This window comes from Triturus cristatus, chromosome 2_2 (assembly GCF_964204655.1).
Source record: "Triturus cristatus chromosome 2_2, aTriCri1.1, whole genome shotgun sequence".
Taxonomy (NCBI): domain Eukaryota; kingdom Metazoa; phylum Chordata; class Amphibia; order Caudata; family Salamandridae; genus Triturus; species Triturus cristatus.
The window spans coordinates 970265860-970287662 of NC_140582.1; positions in this window are offsets into that span (position 1 = coordinate 970265860).

The window sequence follows — 21803 nt, forward strand, 5'->3', positions numbered from 1 at the left end:
AGCCCCAAGGTCATCTCCGCCACGTTCTTTGCCAGTCGGCTGATGTCGTCCCACCTCTTGGGGCAGTGGGTGCACTGTTGGTCTGAGACACACAGAGCCCGCACCTTGGCCGCAATGGCCCTCCACACGGCCTTACGCTGGTGTACCTTCAGTTGCAGGCATGGGAGACAAGAGGGGGAAATGATCAGTGACACAGTGTTATATACCTAGATCTCTCAGTACAGCAGCAAGATACAAACTCATCACTAATCCAAATATATGTCTAACACAGACAAGTATTCATCTCACATGGTACATATGCATGGGAAAAGCTGATGTAAATGCATGCAGGTGTGAGCGGGAACACAGTCCGTGCGCATCTCACACACATGCAGGATGCCAGCACTGAAACCCCTGTGTAGCCAGCCCACATCTCCAAGCCATTTTTAGGTTGAGCAACATATACATCACATAGCAACCTGTGTTTGGGGGTAGACTCACTGTGTCCAAGACTGCGCAGCCCTCAATGTCCCTGCCATGTGAATAGATAACAGTGTCATGGAAGTCACATTGAGGGACATGATCTCACAAATCCAAAACCCTCATCACAAGGCCGGTTGTGTGCAATCTACAGGGCTGAAATGGCTCATAGCTGGAGTGCAATGAGAAAAGACTGATGTAATACTCTGTAAGTGAAGGGATGTGTCCTTGTCTTATTGGGCAGGGACTGTGCAGGCCATCTGGGCTGGCACTGAGATGGACAACAGGGGCACACACAGCCATTCAGCCAAGCAATCACTGTCCTGACTCCTGCATGAACAACTTTCTGCATCACTGTGTGGCTGACAACACAACACAGGTCACTCAAACATATATGTGTAGGCAGGGAAACCAGTGGCATTGGGTACACACACCTTCCCCCTGGAGACAGCATGTTAGGCAGTGCATGACACAACCACACACTCTCAGGCACATACTGCACCAGTCCAACTACATGTGTGCCCCCCCTGCCCTCCCTCCCCCACTGTTGAGGACTTACCACGACATTTGGGGCACCATATAGCCTTGGGTACTGTGTGAGCACCTCATCCACCAGGACCTCCAGATCCTCGCTTGTGAAGGGACTGGCACGGATTTTCTCTGTCCTTGCCATCACTGTGGACATGAGACAACAGTGGCAGAATTGGGTGGTGAGGGGTCTCTGGCAGCAGTCCCTGGAGGCAGCAGCAGGTGGGTGGTCTCTGGCAGCAGGCTCTGGGAGCAGTGGAAATGTGAGGCTCCCACCCACACATATATAGCCCCCTGGGGTCGTTTCAAAGGTGCCAAGCTGCAGCAATTTATGGTCCACGTCTGTCTTTTTCAAATGCATCCATTGACCGCCTCCATGGTGGCGGAGCACGCCTACCGCGATTTTCAAAATTGCATCATGTTACCGCAATCAAGGTTCCCATTGGCTGTAAGGGCATGCTCCATGGCGTTGACACACCGCTGGGGCCCAGCGGTAGCTACCGCGATGGTGTATCTTTTCAAATGCATCCAATGACCGCCTCCGCGGTGGCGGAGCACGCCTACCGCGATTTTCAAAATTGCATCATGCCACCGCAATCAAGGTTCTCATTGGCTGTAAGGGCATTCTCCATGGCAGTGACACACCGCTGGGGCCCGGTGGTAGGTACCGCGATTTCGGTGCCATACATTGACATGAGGCACCGCGATGTGGGTGGCGGGGCATGCCAACCACCATTTGGGCATGTCTCCATGGCTATCACAACCGCACTTGTGTATATGGGGAGTGCTGTTGACACACCGCTGGGGACAGGCAGTAGCTACTGTGATTTGGGTGGCAGGGCATGCCAACCGCCATTTGGGCATGTCTCCATGGCTATCACTACCTCACTTGTGCATTGGGGAGTGCTGGTGACACCACTGGGGACAGGCAGTAGCTACCGCGATTTGGGTGGCAGGGCATGCCAACCGCCATTTGGGCATGTCCCCATGGCTATCACTGCCGCACTTGTCATTGGGGAGTGTTAGTGACACACCGCTGGGGACAGGCGGTAGCTACCGCGATTTGGGTGCCATACAATCACAATGGTCATCTGGCAAACATCAACAGTGCACAGTGCCCACATAGTCAATGGCACATCATTGTGCACACAATGCCAAATTTTCCATTTACTCCACTGGTGACTACACATGCCATGTTTGTGTATGTGATTTCGTAGATTGGCCTGTACTCCCTCACATATCACTTATGATATTGATGGTCGTGTACGCAGGACAGTGTTGTTATGGACTCTACAATGTGTACACATGTCAATGTGTTGAGGTGCAGGGACAATCACAGCAATGTTCGTCTCAATGAATGATGTTCTTTTTTGCATGTCCTCTTATGTCTGATCATGCACACAATCGTCATTTCTGCTCCGACTGTGGTCATTGTGTTGGGGATGTGTGGCAGGTTAAAATGACGCATGAAGGTGTGTCAGGTACAGCAGCTAGGTATGAGACAGTGGGGTTGATTTGTTACACATATGCTGGATGCTATACTCCCAGGTGTGCCCATGGTAAATGTGGCCATATCCCTATGTGCATTCACATTGACCGAGGTGGTGTTTGAGGTACTTGTTTTGTGTAAGTTGACAGGTGTGCCATTTGTGTAGCTGAAGGTGTCCCTACATGTAAGCTGGTCTGTAACTTAATTTTGATGACAGTCATTGTTGACGTTGTGTCATCCAGAACGTGAGATGCTGTGCCCATCTCATGATGTATTGCATTGACATGTGTCCACTTTCATTTCAACTAGGAGGGGACCAAATCTGCTTCGTCACTTGACAGTGCTGGAGGACATGGAGGATGATGCGATCGTCCAGAAATGCCGTCTGGATAGAGCCACCCTAAAAACCCTTTGTGATATGTTGGAGCCCCACCTGCAGCCTCGCAGAACATATCCAACAGCTTTCACCGCCACTTATAAGGTGATGGCGGTCCTGCATTTTTTTGTCACAGGATCGTTCCAGCACACGGTGGCCAGCGCAGGTGAGATGTCACAACCTATGTTCAGCATGGTGCTGCGTGATGTTCTGTCCGCCATGATGATCTACTAGGACAGATATATCCATTTCCCCAGGGGGCCAAAATTGGCAGCTGTGAAGGGAGATTTCTATCCCCTTGAACACATCCCCCATGTTGTTGGTGCCATTGATTGCACCCATGTTGGGTTTGTGCCACCACTGTGTCAAGACTGATTTGCATATGGCTGGGTCCAAACTGGAATGGCATGGTGAGCAAAAAAACGATGGATTTAGGCCCAGATCTCTGTACTGGGATGAATGTGTGACATTGTTCTGCATTCTGTCCATCAACAGTTCTTTTTACATTTGTCACCCCGAGTGGGATGGGTATGCTCAGACGTGAGTACCGTGCTCTCCATGCCACTGGAAGCAAGCTATCCTGGCTGAAGAAGGGTGAAAACCCGAAACCGGTCATAGGATGCTTGTTTCTAGTCCAGGGAGGACATGGCCTGGCAGTTCGGGCTGGACTGTTCCTATAGGGCACAGGGTCAAGACTGATTTGCATATAGCTGGGTCCAAACTGGAATGGCATGGTGAGCAAAAAAAAAGATGGATTTAGGCCCAGATCTCTGTACTGGGGTGAATGTATGACATTGTTCTGCATTCTGTCCATCAACAGTTCTTTTTGCATTTGTCACCCCGAGTGGGACGGGTATGCTCAGACGTGAGTCCCGTGCTCTCCATGCCACTGGAAGCAAGCTATCCTGGCTGAAGAGGGGTGAAACCCCGAAAATGGTCCTAGGATGCTTGTTTCCAGTCAAGGGAGGAACTGAACCTGGCAGTTCGGGCTGGACTGCTCCCCTAGGGAAAGGGTCAAGACTGATTTGCATATGGCTGGGTCCAAACTGGAATGGCATGGTGAGCATAAAAACAATGGATTTAGGCCCAGATCTCTGTACTGGGGTGAATGTATGACATTGTTCTGCATTCTGCCCATCAACAGTTCTTTTTGCATTTGTCACCACAGGCACTTGAGCACATTTACAGGAATCGTAAACATTTCCACTTCATAAATGTGCAAGTGGTGTGCCTGGCAGATATGATCATCTCACACGTGTGTGCCAAAATCCCAGGCTAAGCCCATGACTCCTACATCCTGCAGAACAGCATTGTACCCCAGCTGATGGCTAATCTGCTTCCCGAGCGTGCATAGATTGTGGGTGAGTATGCCTAGTCGTTTGGCGTGCTGGGTTTGTGACCTGCTGCCCTCTGCCTCATCGACATTGCAATGTTTATTTGTGTTTGTCATACCTAGGTGACTCTGCATATCCCAACCGTCCCTGGTTGCTGAGCCCACTGCGGAATCCCAGGACCCTGGCTGATGTCCGCTACAATGATGCCCATGGGAGGACACGTCGTGTGGTGGAGCGTACTTTTGGTCTGCTTAAGTCACGTTTCCGCTGCCTGGACAAGACCGGAGGTGCACTGGTGTACTCGCCCGGGAAGGTATCTCAGATTGTAGTGGCATGCTGCATGCTCCACAACCTAGCCATTCGCAAAGAGATTCCCCTGAACCTGGATGATGATGAGGACCCAAGGCCCCCGCCTGCAAACCAACCTGTGTCCAGTGATGAGGACAGTGGAGAGGAGGAAGGTGTTAACCTGCGTCAACAGCTCATCACCCGCTACTTCACTTGAAGCTGGGTGACAATGTACAACGTACCCATTGTCTGATGATGTTGCTGTTGTTGTGAAGGGGTATGTGAGATTTGTGACAGCAACCGGTTGTAGACTCAGTGGTGGTTGGCAATGTTTCTGGTACAGGTCATTTAGGAACATCTTTAGGATGTGTATGTTGACACTTGTAGCCCATTGTGACATGTGCATGTTGGATTATCTTGATGGTAGGTGTTGTGTGATGTCTGTGATGCCACACCCAGACCAGTGAATGTTGTTCTGTTGTGTTTTCCTAGGTGCCTTCAACTTCTCCTTGCCTACATAAAGCCCATACTCCTGGTACATTGTGATCATGTTGAAGACTGTACACCCTGGAATAAAGACGGAGCACACACAACAACATGTGTGTAAAGATTTTTTATTTACAATGGTGACATGTGAGGGGGTTGAACATTTACATTGAGGTGATTAGTGGAGCAGTGAGTTGACAGTTATGGTAAATGAGATAATCGAGTAGTCACCACATTGATGTAGTGACCCAGTCCAACAGACAGATTCCATTCACAGGGGAGTGCGGGGAAGGACAGTCCAAAAAGTCAATGCAGTGGTGAAGAGGGTTGCCATCATGGCTGGCTCCGTGACTGGCGTTTGGCAGGTGCTTTGCCTCCAGATACTCCCAGGGTTTTCTTAGGACGGCCCCTTTGTCGCTTGGCAGGGGGGAGCCTGCTGCAGGGCCAGTAGGGTCTGAGGACTCACCCCTCTCTGTGGCCGCAGGGGAGGATGGTGAACTGTCATTCTGTGGCCCACCAGAGGGAGGTGGAGGTTCTGGTTGTGGCGCAGGCCTGTCCCTTAGTACCGCCACTTGCTGGCCCATGAGGTCCACAATTTGTCCCGTGCGGGTGTCAATGGACCTCATCAGCAGGATGAGCTCGCGTAACAGCTAGTCCGACCGGCCGGTTCGTCCCTGGGCCCGTTCATATGCCCCAAGGACTCTGGTGATGTGGTCCAGGGATTGGGTCCCAGCCTCTTGTTGTCTGTGGGTTATGCTGCCCCCCCACATACCCTGCTGCCATGAACCTGTTGCCTCACCACTGTAGGCACCCACATCCTCTCCCTGCCCTCCTCAGTCAGTGGTGTGGGGTGGCCATCCTCCGGGACAGGGGGAGTGTTGCAGGCATCGCTGGTGGTGGCGATGGTGGTGGTGATGGTGGTGGTGGAGGACGCACAGGCCATGACAGCAGGGGTCTGCAGAGACGTTTGTATTGCAGCAGATGTGGTGGGGAAACGATGGGGCCCTGGGACCTTTTGCGCCCTGGCACACCAGATGGGCTGGCTTCAAGCTCATCTCCCAGAGAATCCCGGGAGTCAACATCCGAGAGTCCATGTACCGGGGGGAAGAATGGCTCTGCAGGTTGCTGGTGTAGTCCTCTGCAGTGAGTTCTTGGTCACCTGTGGGTCAAATGGGAAATGGTGATTATAGTGCACCCCGCAAGCTTTGTGTTAGCTGTGTGTCATTCACTGTTTGTACACTACACAGTTGACTGATCATCACATTGTTTTCTATGTGCACTACTGTGCCTCCTGATATGATGCAGTGGTACATGCATTACTTGTCCATGGTGTGAGGTGTCAATACATACCATGCACCAAGTGCATAATTTGTGATTACAGGGACCTGTTGACATCTAGGGACTGGCACAACATATTATTTAATTGAGGACTCTTTGTTGATTTGTCTGACCTGGCAGACGTCACATCTGGCCATGGACTGGCCATTGTCATCTCCTGCATACCTTTGTCCTGTCATGTGCATATCTTGATTTGTACCACCAAACATGCTTTCTTATTTTTCGAATGGTTCTTGTTGCTCTGGCCCCGTGGCACTGCACATGTCAATAGGTGCTGTGCATGATTGTGCCCAGACTTTCTTCTACATGTGCATTGATGTGTCACACTTTGGAAGCTTTGACAGTTTCCTTTGCTTACCTTTGTGCACACTGTGGGTGACAATGGGGTCGGTGTGCATATTTGTGCAGTGAGAGGGCTGGTGTTGTCATATGGCACCATTTCTTTTGTGACGAATGGGTGGGTGCACGTACTGCCTACTTACCTGTTATGTGCTCACATTTGGCTTTGTTATGTGACACATCTGTGTGTGCGTGATGGAGGCTTACATCCTGCTCAGTGGTGTCACAAGAGAGAATAATATGTCTACCTACCTGTTAGTTTGTTTGAGGTGAGCCATTTGATGCCACATGCATCTGGATAGTATGGAGAACTCCATCTTGCTGTACTGCGGGACAAGGGTGCATGGTGGGAGTAGTGGTACAGGCCTCCCACCCCCAGACACCCTCCCAGGGAAGATGGCTACCTACCTGTTGGGTAGAGGTGGACAATGCAATGGATGCCACATGCTTCTGGGTGGGAGTGAGTGCTCCATCCTGCTGAGGTATGGGACAGGGGGCATTGTGTGAGTTGTAGTGCCGGCCTCCCACCCCCAAACACCCTCCCAGGGAAGATGGCTACCTACCTGTAAGTTCGATGTGGGTTATGTAATGACTGACACATGCTTCTGGGTGGGGTGGGGGGAGGGCTCCATCTTTCTGAGGTGTGAGATGGGTATGATGGGAGTAGTGGTACAGACCTCCCACCCACAAACACCCTCCCAGGGAAGATGGCTACCTACCTGTAAGTTTGTTTGGTGTACTGCAATGGCTTGCAACTGCTTCTGGGTGGGGGTGTGCCCTATCCTGCTGGGGTGTGGGACAGGGGGCATGGTGGGAGTAGTGGTACAGGCCTCCCACCCACAAACACCCTCCCAGGGAAGAAGGCTACCTACATGTTGAGTGGAGGTGGACAATGCAATGGATGCCACATGCTTCTGGGTGGGAGTGAGTGCTCCATCCTGCTGAGGTGTGGGACAGGGGGCATGGTGGGAGTTGTAGTGCTGGCCTCCCACCCCCAAACACCATCCCAGGGAAGATGGCTACCCAACTGTTGGGTGGAGGTGGAAAATGCAATGGATGCCACATGCTTCTGGGTGGGAGTGAGTGCTCCATCCTGCTCAGGTGTGGGACATGGGGCATGGTGGGAGTAGTGGTACAGGCCTCCCACCCCCAAACACCCCCCAGGGAAGATGGCTACCTACATGTTAGGTGGAGGTGCACAATGCAATGGATGCCACTTGCTTCTGGGTGGGAGTGAGTTCTCCATCCTGCTCAGGTGTGGGACAGGGGGCATGGTGGGAGTAGTGGTACAGGCCTCCCACCCACAAACACCCTCCCAGGGAAGATGGCTACCTACCTGTAAGTTTGTTTTGTATACTGCAACGGCATGCAACTGTTTCTGGGTGGGGGAGTGCTCCATCCTGCTGATGTGTGGGACAGGGGGCATTGTGGGAGTAGTGGTACAGGCCTCCCACCCCCAAAACACCCTCCCAGGGAAGATGGCTACCTACCTGTAAGTTTGATGTGAGTTATGTAATGATTGACACATGCTGCTGGGTGGGGTGGGGGGGAGGGCTCCATCTTGCTGATGCTGTGGGACAAGGGGGCCTAGTGGGAGTTGTAGTGCTGGCTGCCTGTACACAAGCCCCCATGGTAATGTTGCTAGCTACCTTTGGGGTGAATGAGATGTTGGATCTGTGAGACATGTTTTTGGGAGTGTGTGGTGCAGATGAATGGAATTTGTCCTAGGTGGTGTAGCGTTGTAGTTGTGCAAGACAGTACATAGCAGTGTGGTGGTAGTCATTTGTTCGTACTTACCAGCCTCCACTCCCCCGGGTACTCCTGTGAGACTCTCTGGATGCAGTATGGCAAGCACCTTCTCCTCCCATGGTGTGAATGGTTTTGGTGGAATGGAAGGGTCACCGCCAGTCCTTTGAGCCAGCTCACGGTTCTTGCCCCTCTTCTGTTTGACAACCCTCTTCAGATCATGCCACCGCTTCATGATTTCATTTTTGGAATGCGGGGTGGTCCCTACTGCATTGACCCTTTCGACTATCCTTGCCCACATTTGTGTTCTTGTGGCTAATGGTGTCTGTTAGACCAGGCTACCATACAGGTGTGGTTCCACTCTGACTATCTCATCTACCATGACAGTCAACTCACTCTCTGTGAATTTGGGCATTTTATGTGTTGCCATGGTGTGTGGTGTGCAAAGTGGTTGTGGGTGCAGGAGTGTGAGTGGTGGGTGTGGTTGTGATGTGTATGGTGTGTGATGAGCAAGGGGGTTAGCAGTGCCGGTGTGGAAGTGGTGGTGGTGCTGTGTGTGGTGTGAGTAGTGTTGGTGGGTTGCTTTGCCTATCCTTTGTTGTCAGGGTTAGTGGCCTTCAGTCTTGGAATGTTGCAAAGGATAGTGGTTAGGGATTGGGCTGGTTTATACTCAGCTATGTGGGTGTGTCCAAATGGGGTATTGCTCTCAGGTGTGTTGTGTGTGTTGTCCTGGGAATTGTATTTCTCTTGTTGCCATGTGGTTGTATCATTGGAGTGTGTTTTGTGTTTTGGGGGGGCATGGCTAGTTTGCTGTGTGCACTTTTTGGCCTTATTGTGGGTTTTTTCATTCGTCCTCCATATTTTTCACGGATCATCCGCAGCAGTGGCTATGCTGCAGCTCTTCCGCCGGCTCTCCCATTCATCCCTGTTTGCGACCGCGGCGGTCGGAGACAGCAGAACATACCGCGGGACCATGGGAGATCTCCTAATTTCCTGTGCGGTGTCTCCGCTATACTTGCGGCGAGTTGGTGTTTTTCCGCCATGAATGCGACCGCCGCGGACGGATTTTGGTCATCTCCGCCTGCTACGGGTGTTTTTTCTTGGCCCCGTTCCGTCGAGGTCGGTGTTTTTTGGCGGTTGATCCTAATTTCCCCGCCGGTTTTTCCATGGTACCAGTGGGCAGTGGTTTTCCGCTTCCATGGCGGTTGGGGTTGTTTCCCAAACGCCATCCTAATAAACCCCCTAGTTGGGAAATTATATTATATAGGTTCCCAAACAATGCATCACATCCCGGATGTAATGTTTCCCCATAATACTGTAACATTTGTTTGCTACGCAATTAATAATACCCAATGTACATCTCCCAATACCAAATGATTATCACTAGGTATATATGTCACTCTTCCCACCATTAACAATCACACCTTCGTACATCCATATATCTCTAGGACCCACGCGCGACCTACTATTGCTAGCAGCATGTAACCAGCTATTTCAGTTTTATGAGATCATTTTTTAAAAGCAGACCTCACCTCTTTAAGGCGACTATGGCTGCTCCCTTAGCCCTAAACCTATGCTTCACGGGTAGTAGAGGTCGATGCCTCCTGCTTCTTATCTGGATTGTAATTCAATCCTGTTATAAAAATAATTTACAATCACGTCAGTATCTATATTTGGGAATATTTATTGTCTCAGGTGATAATCAATAAGGCAGTCTTCACAGGATACATTTGTCGCTAAGTTAGAGCATGAGAGTCTCACCTTTGAGTTGGTCTACAATCAGCAGGAAGATGATTATATGAATCTTGGACTATCCCACAGAATGATTACAAATCAGGGCTGGTTTTATAATTCCTGTAAAACATATGTAATATGGCTATATAATTCATATTCTCACTGGACGAAAATCCCTGGATAGTATGGAAGTAAGAGAATAGTTCTTACATTTAGCCAGTTGATGGAGGGCGAAGATTGTCTCTTCTGATTGAAGTAGGTCTATTTCGGGGCATCAATCTATCTGCCACCCGTAGCGTCCAACATTTCTGGCCCAATGGCTCACTCTACAAGACACATGATAAAGGGCTGGATAACATATGGTCTCTCTATAACTAGTCTATCTAGGATAGTAGACAGGAAACAGCAAGGTTCTAATTTAAGCTCGATGCTTAATGCTAGAAAGAGTCAACAACCAATCTCTACTTCCTTATGAAGGTACTATCATTATAAGAGTATCGGTCGTGGTGCTTGTCACCTACATAGAGCTTGTATTTAAAATGACAATATTTATACAATCCCTCTGTCAAAAGTCTCTAACTATGTCTAGACTTGTCCCCGCTGTATCTAAAAGTTCCTAAGATTAACTTTTTCTAGCATTAAGCATAGAGCTCAAATTAGGATACACGCTATGACATTGTTTTTGGGAGTGTCTAGCCGGATGAGATGCTACGGCAGTTCTGGGAGTGTCTATTACCATTAGATATCGGGGCACTATCACTTAGGGTAGTTTACTTCCCTGAGAGAGAGAGGGCTTCCGATTATATCATGTGAGAGCCCAAAGAGGAGAGTGCTAAATTAGTGTTCTACTCTTGTTTATCTTCAAGATCCTAATTTTTACAGGGGACTAGGAACCATTACACTTCAAGAAGGTGACAGTGGATATCAATAATTATACCCTATTTCTAAGAAGACAAATACGTTCGCCCACTATCAGGTGAATATTAGAACCTTGCTGTTTCCTGTCTACTATCCTAGATAGACTAGTTACAGAGAGACCATATGGTATCCAGCCCTTTATCATGTGTCTTGTAGAGTAACCCATTGGGCCAGAAATTTTGTATGCTACGGGTGGCAGATAGAGTGATGCCCCGAAATAGAACTACTTCAATCAGAAGAGACAATCTTCGCCCTCCATCAACTGGCTAAATGTAAGAATAATTCTCCTGCTTACATACTATCCAGGGATTTTCGTCCGGTGAGAATATGAATTATACAGCCATATTACATATGTTTTACAGGAATTTTAAAACCAGCCTTGATTTGTAATCATTCTGTGGGATAGTCCAAGATTCATATAATCATCTTCCTGCTGATTGTAGACCAACTCTAAGGTGACACTCTCATGCTCTAACTTAGCGACACGAGTATCCTGTGAAGACTGCCTGTTAGACTTGGGGGTCTCTAGTTGGCACAGGTATGAACTTGTGACAAATAGGGACCCTCTCCTCTAGTCAGGGAAACGGGGTACACTCCTAAAATAATCCCTGCTCACCCCCTTGGTAGCTTGGCACGAGCAGACAGGCTTATCTCAGAGGCAGTGTGTAAAGCATTTGTGAGCACATACAGTAACCAAGTGACAACACTACAAATGGACACCACACAGGTTTCATATCAAAAATAAGTATTCTTTATATAGATTTACCACAAAACCATTAAACGACCAAAATACACAATACTGTTACTTTAGATGGTAGAATTTTGCTTAGTTCTCTTAAGTTCTTAAATTCGACACTTTAAGTCAATGTACCTTTTAGATGCGACACGCTGGGCTACGAAAGTGTTGCAACGATGTTGATGCGATGACGTTTTTGGTGCAAAGAAATAAAGACGTGAAGATCTTCCAGATGCGGTATGCTTCTCCGATGTTGCGAGAAGACTCGACTCGATGCGTCAGCTGCAGCGGCGACACCCTTTACACGATGCAACGACAGCGGCCTTGGCAGCGACACTCTTCTCCGACGTTTGCGAGACGCTTCCGCTCGATGTGATGTTGCAGCGGCGACACCCCTTTACGTGATGTGACGACAGCAGCTCCGACGGCGGCACGCTTCTCCGTGGATGCGAGGCGCTTTTCTTGATGTGGTGCAATGCGACAACTATGATGGCTGCGATGGCGACATGCTTCTTCCTCGATGCGAGACTCCTCTCAGCTCCGACGGCGGCCCGCTTCTCCTTCGTGAGTCGCGCTTCCAGCTCCTTGCGACACGCAGTCCCTCAGAAGGCCCAACAACAGCAGCAGGCACTTCCAAAGAACTCTGGGGAGCTGGGGGGTGAAGTCTGTTGTTCCTGAGACTTCAGAAGGAGGCAAGCTCTTTTCCAAGCCCTTGGAGATCCTTTACAAGTTGAGCAAAAGTACACACAAAGTTCCCTTCTCCTCTCTTTGGCAGTAAGGCAACCACTGCAGGCCAATCCCCCAGGTTCATGGATAGTTTCCTCCTCAGCTTCTTCTGGTTCCTCACTCAGCAGAGGTTCTTCTTGTTTTTCCAAAGTGATCTAAATTCTTGGGATCTTGGGATCAGGGTCCCAATATTTATACTCAGAAATCCTTTGTCCTCTGCAGGCAGAGGGGCTTTTGCCCAGTGCAAACCAGTTCCTGAGCACTTTGTTTACCAGACTTCTCCTTTCCTTTCACAGTGCAGGGCAGAAACATTAGACGCCCCACAGGAGGTGGAGCCAGCATTGTGGAAGGCAAGTACAGCTCTGGAGCACTTTGTTGACAGGATTCCTTCTCTTCATTCACTGTGCAGGGCAGAGACATCAGCCGCTCCCCAGGAGGTGGAGCCAGCATTGTGGAAGGCAGGCACAGCCCTATTCAGATCCCAGGTGCAACTCCTCCCACTCATCTAGATGCAGATCTCTCTATTCACCACTGGGACAACTCACCCTGTCTCCTGGAATTCCCCAGCCCTGTCACTCAAACTCCAGACAAAGGAATACACACAGCCTAGCAGAGGCAGGTTTGAATGGTTAGACAAGAAAATGCCTACTTTCTAAAAGTGGCATTTTCAAACAAAGAATGTTAAAACCATCTTCACTAAAAGATGTATTTTATCATCCTGAGTTCGGGCATACTAAATTCGAATTTCTACCATGTTCCCTGAGTCAGTTAGGATTATAAAATGTAATAACCAAACTGCCCATTCTGGCCTATGGAGAACAGGTAGCCTTGCAATAGTGAAAAACGAAAATGGCTGTAATTCACTATTAGAACATGCCACACACACCAGGGCATGCCCTACCTTATCCTTACAATGCACCCTGCCCTTGGGCCTACCATAGGGGTGTCTGATATGAAGAAAAGGGAAAAGGGAAGGTTTAGGGACTGGCAAGTGGGTACACTTGCCCAGTCAGCATGACAGTACCAGACTGCACGCAGGCTCTGTAATGGCAGACCTTAGACACCCTTTTACAGGCTGCTTCTGTGGGTGACCCTAGTACAGTGCACTCCTGGTGCACTGTACTAGGGTCTGACAGGTAAACCACACCAACCAATCATGGAATCACAAATCATACATTAATTTACAATAGGGAGCACTTGCACTGTGGCACTGGACAGCAGTGGCACAGTGCCCTGAGCAGCTAACACCAGCAAAAACACATTAGGCACAGCGAAAAATGGAATCGAGACTCACGCCAATGTGCCAGGTCTAACACTGCCTTATTGATTATCACCTGAGCCAATAAATATTCCCAAATATAGATAATGACGTGATTTTAAATTATTTTTATAACAGGTTTGAATTACAATCCAGATAAGAAGCAGGAGGCATCGACCCCTACTACCTGTGAAGCATAGGTTTAGGGCTAAGGGAGCAGCCATCGTTTCCTTAAAGAGGTGAGGTCTGCTTTAAAAAAATGATCTTATAAAACCGAAATAGCTGGTTACATGCTGCTAGCGATAGTAGGTCGCGTGTTGGTCGTAGAGATATATATGGATGTACGAAGGTGTGATTATAAATGGTGGGAAGAGTGACATATATACCTAGTTATAATCATTTGGAACTGGGAGATGTACATTGGGTATTATTAATTACGTAGCAAACAAATGTTATAGTATTATGGGCAAACATTACGTCTGCGATGTGTTGCATTGTTTGGAAACCTATATAATATAATTTCCCAACTAGGTCTCTTTCGTAAGCTTGATGAATCTTTGATTGTAAGACGTATAAATTGTATCACCGTATGCCCTGTAAAGGAGATTATGTACTAGGGTTGTCTTGAAAATCATGATATTCTAATCTACGCCATTCCCTTAGTTTGCTGATTGCTATTTGTGTTTTATTTAACAGTTTTTTTAACTGATCATATGTTTATCGTATTTTTTTGAGAGTCCATAAAGTTTCTTTGTCTTGAAAAAGATGGTGTTATAAGAGTCCATCGAAACGCGTCGACGCCTTGTTGAAAAGTACACAATCCGTCAAGTGGCTATGGTCAAAGAGTATTCTATGAATTGAACAGTACCAGGCACTAGCCCGTAAAGTTTTTCTCCACGGATGTGTACGTTGTTAATGACATAGTGTTTTTTGTCTTTGATATGTACTCTCTTTTTTAGTGTTGGTTTTTAAATGTGTAACTAAAATTTGTTTAAATGCTTTTTCCGCAATTGAGTATAAGACACCAACAATACTGTGTATTATGCCAACTGTCTTCTTTTTAAACTGTGTATTCTAGGAGTCTTTTAACTAATAAATTGATTTGTATTTTTTTACAATTGAAGTTGTCACGATTATCTGTAAGGGATATATGGTCTCACTTCCGATGTATGCAGAGTATGTTAGTGACTGGGAATGAATGAAATAGACTAAACATATAGGGCACATAGGATTATATTTTCTCCAAAGGAAAAACCTCTTGTGATACTTGTCTTTTAAAAAATGCCTTAGTCCTGCCATTGCAGCTTGCATGCTGGTTTAAACTACCAATTCGACCTGGCAAAATTATCCCTTTGCCAGGCCTAAGGGTCCCTTTTTAATACATATAAATCACGCCTAAGGTAGGCCCTAAACAGCCCATAGGGCAAGGTGCATGTAAGAGCTGGGCATGTACTTTTAAGTTTTCTATGTGCTGGTTGTGAATAACTCCTAAAGGTGTTTTTCATTACTTGGAGGCCTACCTCTCCCATAGCATAGGAGGTTATTTTATGCATTTAATACATGATAACTTTGGTTTGGAAATAGGTAGAAATGCCATGTTTAATTTTCTAACGAATTATAATTTAAATTTCTCATTAACTGTAAAGTTGGATTTCAAGTCATAATTCTGAAAATGCCACTTTTAGAAAGTTAGCATTTTCTTGTCCTAACCATTTGGTGCCTGCAGCCTGTATCCTGAGCCACATGACTGTGATTTGCATGGTAGTTGGCCTTGGTGTATTCCTCCCAGACAGTACAAAGGGGTACTAGTTGTTTGCAGGGATGGGCCATCCTGCCAGGATTTGTGGGGTGGAGATTTTTTCAGCCCCACTTACTTTTCAAAGGAGTTGCTGCAGCATATTCACAAAGAACTTCACGCTAGCCTTTTGTCATCCTAGTCTCCATTGATACTGAGCATGTGGGTAGGATATTCCAGAACAATCTGTGTAATGTGAAAAAATTTGTAGAGCGTGAGATATTCAGCCGTGAGGGTCTCAAGGAGCTGATTAGGTGCAGAGGGCCAGGAGCATCAGACAAAGAGCCAGATCTACAGTTTCTTGCAGAATGTTGTGAGCGTGGTGTCCGTTCTGATGTCCTGGGAGAGGGTGTTCCAGGTCTTTGTTACCAGGTAGGAGAATGAGCGGCTTCTTAACCTGGTTCTGGGAATGCGGGCAATGTGTGCGATGCCGAATGGAGGTTGTGTGTTGGTTGGTTAAAGTGCATGTGGTGGTTGAGGTAGGCGGGTCTATTCTGGTGTAGCTCTTTGTAGACAAGGGTGAGTATCTTAAAGTGGCAGCATTTTTGGATGGGGAGCCAGTGGAGTTCCCTTAGGTGAGGCGTAATGTTGCCGCGGGGGTAGGTTAATAACAATTCTTGTGGCTGCGTTTTGGATGATTTGGAGCTTGTGCATGAGGTGCGTGGGTATTCCGTAGTAAGGGGTGTTGCTGTAGTCTAAACTGCTTGTGATCAGGGCCTAGGTGACAAACATTCTGGAGTGCGGGGGAGCCATTTGAGGATTTTGAAGATGAAGATGTTGAAGCAGGTGAATGTGGCGGCATTGATTTGGCGTCTCATGCAGAGTTTGGTATCCAAGATGCAGACAGGTTGCTACCACGGCCGGTGCGGGTCGGGTCCCAGTTGGGTGGCTTTCCAGGGGGGAATTGTTGGGTCAGAAAATCAGGACTTCAGTTTTCTCTGCACTGAGTTTCAGGCAGTTGGTGCACATCCAAGTGGCGACTTCTGTCATACAGCATATTAAGTTGTTTATGGTGTTGATGGGGTCTTCTGAGATGGACAGGATGAGTTGTGTGTCATCGGTATACGAGATGAGGCTGAGTCCGTGGGAGCAGATGATCGTCGCAAGGGGTTCAAGGTAATTTTTTTAAAGAGGGAGAGGCTGTGGGATGACCATTGTGGGAATCTGCATATGACGTCTTTGAATGCACAGTACCCTGGCACATTGCGTTCTTCCGGTCAGGAAGAAGTGCACCCATTGGAGGCTGGTCCTTGGATTCCTAAGTTGTGGAGTCTGGTGATGAGTGTTTGGTGGGAGACCATGCCAAAAGCTGCAGAGAGGTTGAGCAGGATTAGGGCTGCGGAGTGTCCTTGGTCCATGATGGTGCAAATGTCGTGAGGACCATCTCGGTGCTATGGTTGCTGCGAAATCCCAATTGTGAGTTGATAAGGAGTTTTTGATGTTTGATGAAGGTGGAAAGCTGGATGTTGATGGCTTTTTCTGTGGGGGGGACTCTAGAAATTTACTCCACTTCAAAGCTGGCACGAAGTATAACAAGCATTGGCATAGCCAATAGGTCTCGCCTTTGGGACCTTATAAGTGTTTAGCCATGTAACAGTTGATGTTGTTGCACGAAGGATATTGTGCTGCATAACTAAATACTTATAAGGCCCCAAAGGCGAGACCTATTGGCTATGCCAATGCTTGTTGTTAATGAGTGGTTTTCGTGCCTTTGTCCCATCCGGGCAGAAAATCAATAAGTAAACAGGCAGGCCTGTTTTCCCAGGCCCAGAGACGGCTCCCTGTGATATACAGCGGATACACTCAGCCAATCGGTCGGTGGGCCCTGCAAACCAGCTCTGTTTGTTATTGAATCCAAGGCGAAATATGGCAACACACCAATATTATTAATAAATACGACAATCGAGGTCGCGGGACAGAGGGAGGAGGGTCCGTGCTGACCAGGAGGCCTCTCTGGAGACTTGCTCTAATATGGCGGGGAATATGAGTGAGTCACACCCGGCTCCTCCTGTCACCCTGCGAGCACTGACGGCCTGAGGTGAGCAGGGGCGGCACCTCCTGCAGCTGAACACAGGCCTCATTTGTCATCTGGGGACAGTAACAAAATGAAGAGTGTATGACTGGGCCAGCAGCCAGTCTAAGCGAAGAGTCCGGCACTTGCCGGCGTGCGCACACAACCCCTAGCCAGAGATACACTCACGCGCACTCGTGCACAACTGCACACTTGAAAGCACTATCACTGACGCACACAGACGCATATGACATTATTTTGGAACAGAAGGAAGATATTGAATAAATGTAAGTTTACTCACGACCGCACCTTGCATTTTTTTAATTATTTTTTTCCGATTCAGCACCAAAAGTGAAAGGCTCGCGAGAGACTGGAGGGATGTGAGCCGGTGTTGCAAGTGGGGCACATATTTGGAAGGACTCATTTTGGGCCCCGGAATTTATTTTTCATCAACCCCAGAGTAAAAGAGCGACTGGCAGAAAAGGATGAAAGAATGAGGAAAAGAAAGACGGAAAGACAGTGACAGAGTGGAAGCAGGTCTAAAAATAACGAGCCTGAAAGTATGAAATGAAGTTGGTGTAGGGAGTGTGTGGCGGTGGATGAATTGGGCACTTTCCTTTCCCGTAAACGGCCTCTCACCACAAACAAGCGCACGTCAGTAAAATACAGACAGATATTCCCCCCGTGAACACAGTTATTGATCAGCCTCCTTGCGGTATTCTTGATATGCGACTGGTATTTGCCCTGCAGACGGTAGACTTCATTCGCACTGAAAGCTCTGGCGGTTCTGCAGCACACGCAAAGCAACATTTTCGTTGCTATGATAACGAAAGCTTCGCAAGATGGCGTCAGACTGTCCACAGTCCGACGGACACACGCATGCTGTTTGCTATGGACAAATGGCAACAGCAGCCAAGTCTGTCCATGCAAACGCGTGCATGAAAGCCCTCGGCAGAATCGATTCCAAAAGGTACTCGCAATAGCGAGAGCAGCGCATGCGCTGCTTTCGCCAGGCAAGACCTAAAAATAAGACCTTCAGATCCACTAGTCAGGTCACTCCTGGACCTGTGGAGAACACTAGGAAGGCTTGCCCTGCACTTCAGAGGACTGCTCTGCTGCTGGAGGACTGCCTGGCTGCTTGAACCCGTAATGCCAGGTTGACTCCAAGGGCTTGCTGGCTGGCCTCATGTTCTGAGCTATAGTGACACAAAAAGCGCCAACAACTTGAACCCTGCATCTAAGACCAGCCTCGAGTGAGTCCTACCCTCCAAATGGTGCCCACCCAGTCCTGGAACTTTGGAGGTTGTAACAAAGGTGCCCAAAAAGCCATAAAACGAAAATTTGTGACTCAGAACATTTTCAGCCAAAAAGTGCCCTGACCAGGACCTATAAGCTCCCATATCTGCCTGAGGTGCATTGCTGATAGGACTGACTTCAACGATAGTAATAATTCAAAGTAGCCAGCAGGTAGATTACACACAAATATTTGCCCACTATGTCCCCCTTATTCATGGTAGCCTACAGACAGTCCAAACCTTTGATAGTTGACATTTCAACACCATGGATGTGAATACATGAGGTCATTATCAGGATAAAAATAATAGAGGATAGTTTCCATGGCGACAAATAATACGGGTAAGTATCGATTAGTGTTATAGATAAGGTGCTTGTGTGCTGAAAAATAAAACAGAAAGCTAATTATCTATGTTTTCTTGTAAGCAGGCCAAACAATGACTTAGGGCAATTAACGAAATAGCTAAGCCAAAATGAAGACATTGTGGTGATTGTGCAAACATCAACCTGTTAATCTAATGTAGCAACGGCAAGTGCATTAAGGAGACAATCAAACAATAACTGTCCTAAAATCAACAGAGGCCAAGAAATTGGCAAAGTGCTATTGGCGATGTGCAATCCCGTGAAAAAAAAACATGTTGTTGTCTTAATAAGTGAGAGCTAAGTGGAAAGCACAATGGTAAGGAAGCGAACATAAAGCTGCCTACTTAATGTATTGAACGACAGGCTAGTGAAGCATTAGGTACCTTCCCGATTCGTGGTGTTGATACGATAAGAAAGAACCACTATGTTTTCTAATGTGAAGCCAATGGCTTGATACACAATTTTGAAGGCAACTTGATTGATGCTTTCCATGTTGCTATCATTCTCTGCCACTTTGGAGAGGTTTGGGAGTTCAACTCACCAGTGCTACTTGATCCATTTTTTTTTAAATTGTGCTGTAAGAAGTACACTTGGCACAGTGGTATCTTGGTGAGGAGTGTACCCTGCAACACACATTGAGATGGCCAGCCTCAGTAGACAGTCCTTAATTTTGGATTTGTTGGATTAAGTGCCCTCCAAATCTATTTCCACAGACGATGGTGTGCTCCTGAGCCATGGACACCATATATTCGGATGGCTTATCAGATATTTACTGAACCCCGGCGTTTGACCTGGAGCACTTTCACTCATACTCCGTTCAACTTCTGCAACCACCAACTTACCATTCCACTTGGCAGGAGACACAATGTTTACATGTTGCACCATTCATCAGATCAACAATATATAAACAATGGCTATTACAGAAGTACTACATGAACAAATAACCATTTTTGTTTTACATTTTCTTGATATTCAGTATACCATTTTGATAATAAAGTCTGTCAGGGCGAAACACATGTCAGGTGCCCTGATTTTTTATGTAATCTACTGTTCTTCCGCAATGTATAAATAAGTGTGACCATTTGCGATGAAGAAAAAATAAAATAAAATTAATGCACCAAACAACATGCCTATCATAGACTTCATAATTATTTTGTGACTGATTCTATGCATGCCCAATCCTTTTTTCTCATGTTTAGAGTGGAGCCTTAAGTTTTAGGGTCCCACACTCAACACCCAAGGTAGCACAGTGTTTCGGTTTGTTCAGAGCACCACTGTTTAATTAGTTCAGACCTCATTTCGGTTGCTATGGTACCAATTCCTCTATTTATTGATGGCTATGGATTGTGCATTCAGTTCTTCGTCACTGTTGCCGTTGTAATAGCAATACATTTGAGGAACTTGGGCCGCATGTGTGGCGTATTTTCCACCAGGGAGTGGACATTTCCAGCGCTGTTTAAAGAGCGTGTGCCGCAAGTGGTTTAAACACCCAGACAATTGTTACTTCACAATACCTTCCCAAGACGTACCAGCTCTTACATACTTGCAGCTAAATAGACCAAGAATAAGTTTTGCTGCAAGAAAGTGAAAGTGCATGCCCCATTCTCATTTTTACAGGGGAATAAGGAAAAATATACTCTACGTGAAGAAATAAGCAAAGCCATAATACGTTTGAAACTTTCCTATCCACTCTAACTCCCTGTCTAAAGAGTTTCTGCTCAGCTATGCTTAGTGCACGGACATACACGCCCAGGAAAAGTGTCAAAAATATTTTTTCCCTCCAGTAGACTTGACGAGCATGTAATAGTGGGATCTGAACTTTTCACCAGTCTGTCCACACTGTTGTCCAGCATTATCCCTAACAACCTGTAGGCTCACGAATGAGGATTAAGCCAGATGTTTAAAGTAAATGGAGTAAATTAAAGTAATTGGATAAACACATTAGGGGGGAAGGGTATTGATGTGCAAAGAGTGACTTTATGGAAGCCACAGGCTGGTTGTTTTTTTGGAGGGTGAATATCATTGGAAAGAAGATCACACCCAGCAAATGAGGGTCATGCAGTTATTCAGTATGGAACATATTTTGGGGGCTTTGAATTGATGATTCAGTTCCACCTCTTTAATGCCCTCTTTGGCCAGTTCACTACCAGTGCACAGGCACACTGGTCCAAATTCTAAATGTGTTTACATTTAATATTCAGGGACAGTGATGTTTGTTTTCAAAATGGTAACACAGCAGCAGCTCACTAATATTACTGGAAATAAGCAATGTTAAGCCCCTCCCATTTCTCATATGTGAGGTACTGTTTTGATCTAAAAGAAACTTTTTTTATGGATGTTACATGAAACAAACACATTTGTCTGAAAAATGTCTGTAATAGACTCTCACACATCACCCACATTAAAAATAAATTAAAGGAAAACGCTATTGACAACAATCTGTTTAAGAATTATTCAAGGTCACCAGGGCAAGATTCTCTCAGAGGGCCCCCTGAATGGCTGGGGCCCAGGGCCAGAGAGCCTACTCTGCCCATGCCTTAAAACGTCTCTGCTTAGCAGCTCACCGCCAGACAGAGTGTTTGATTC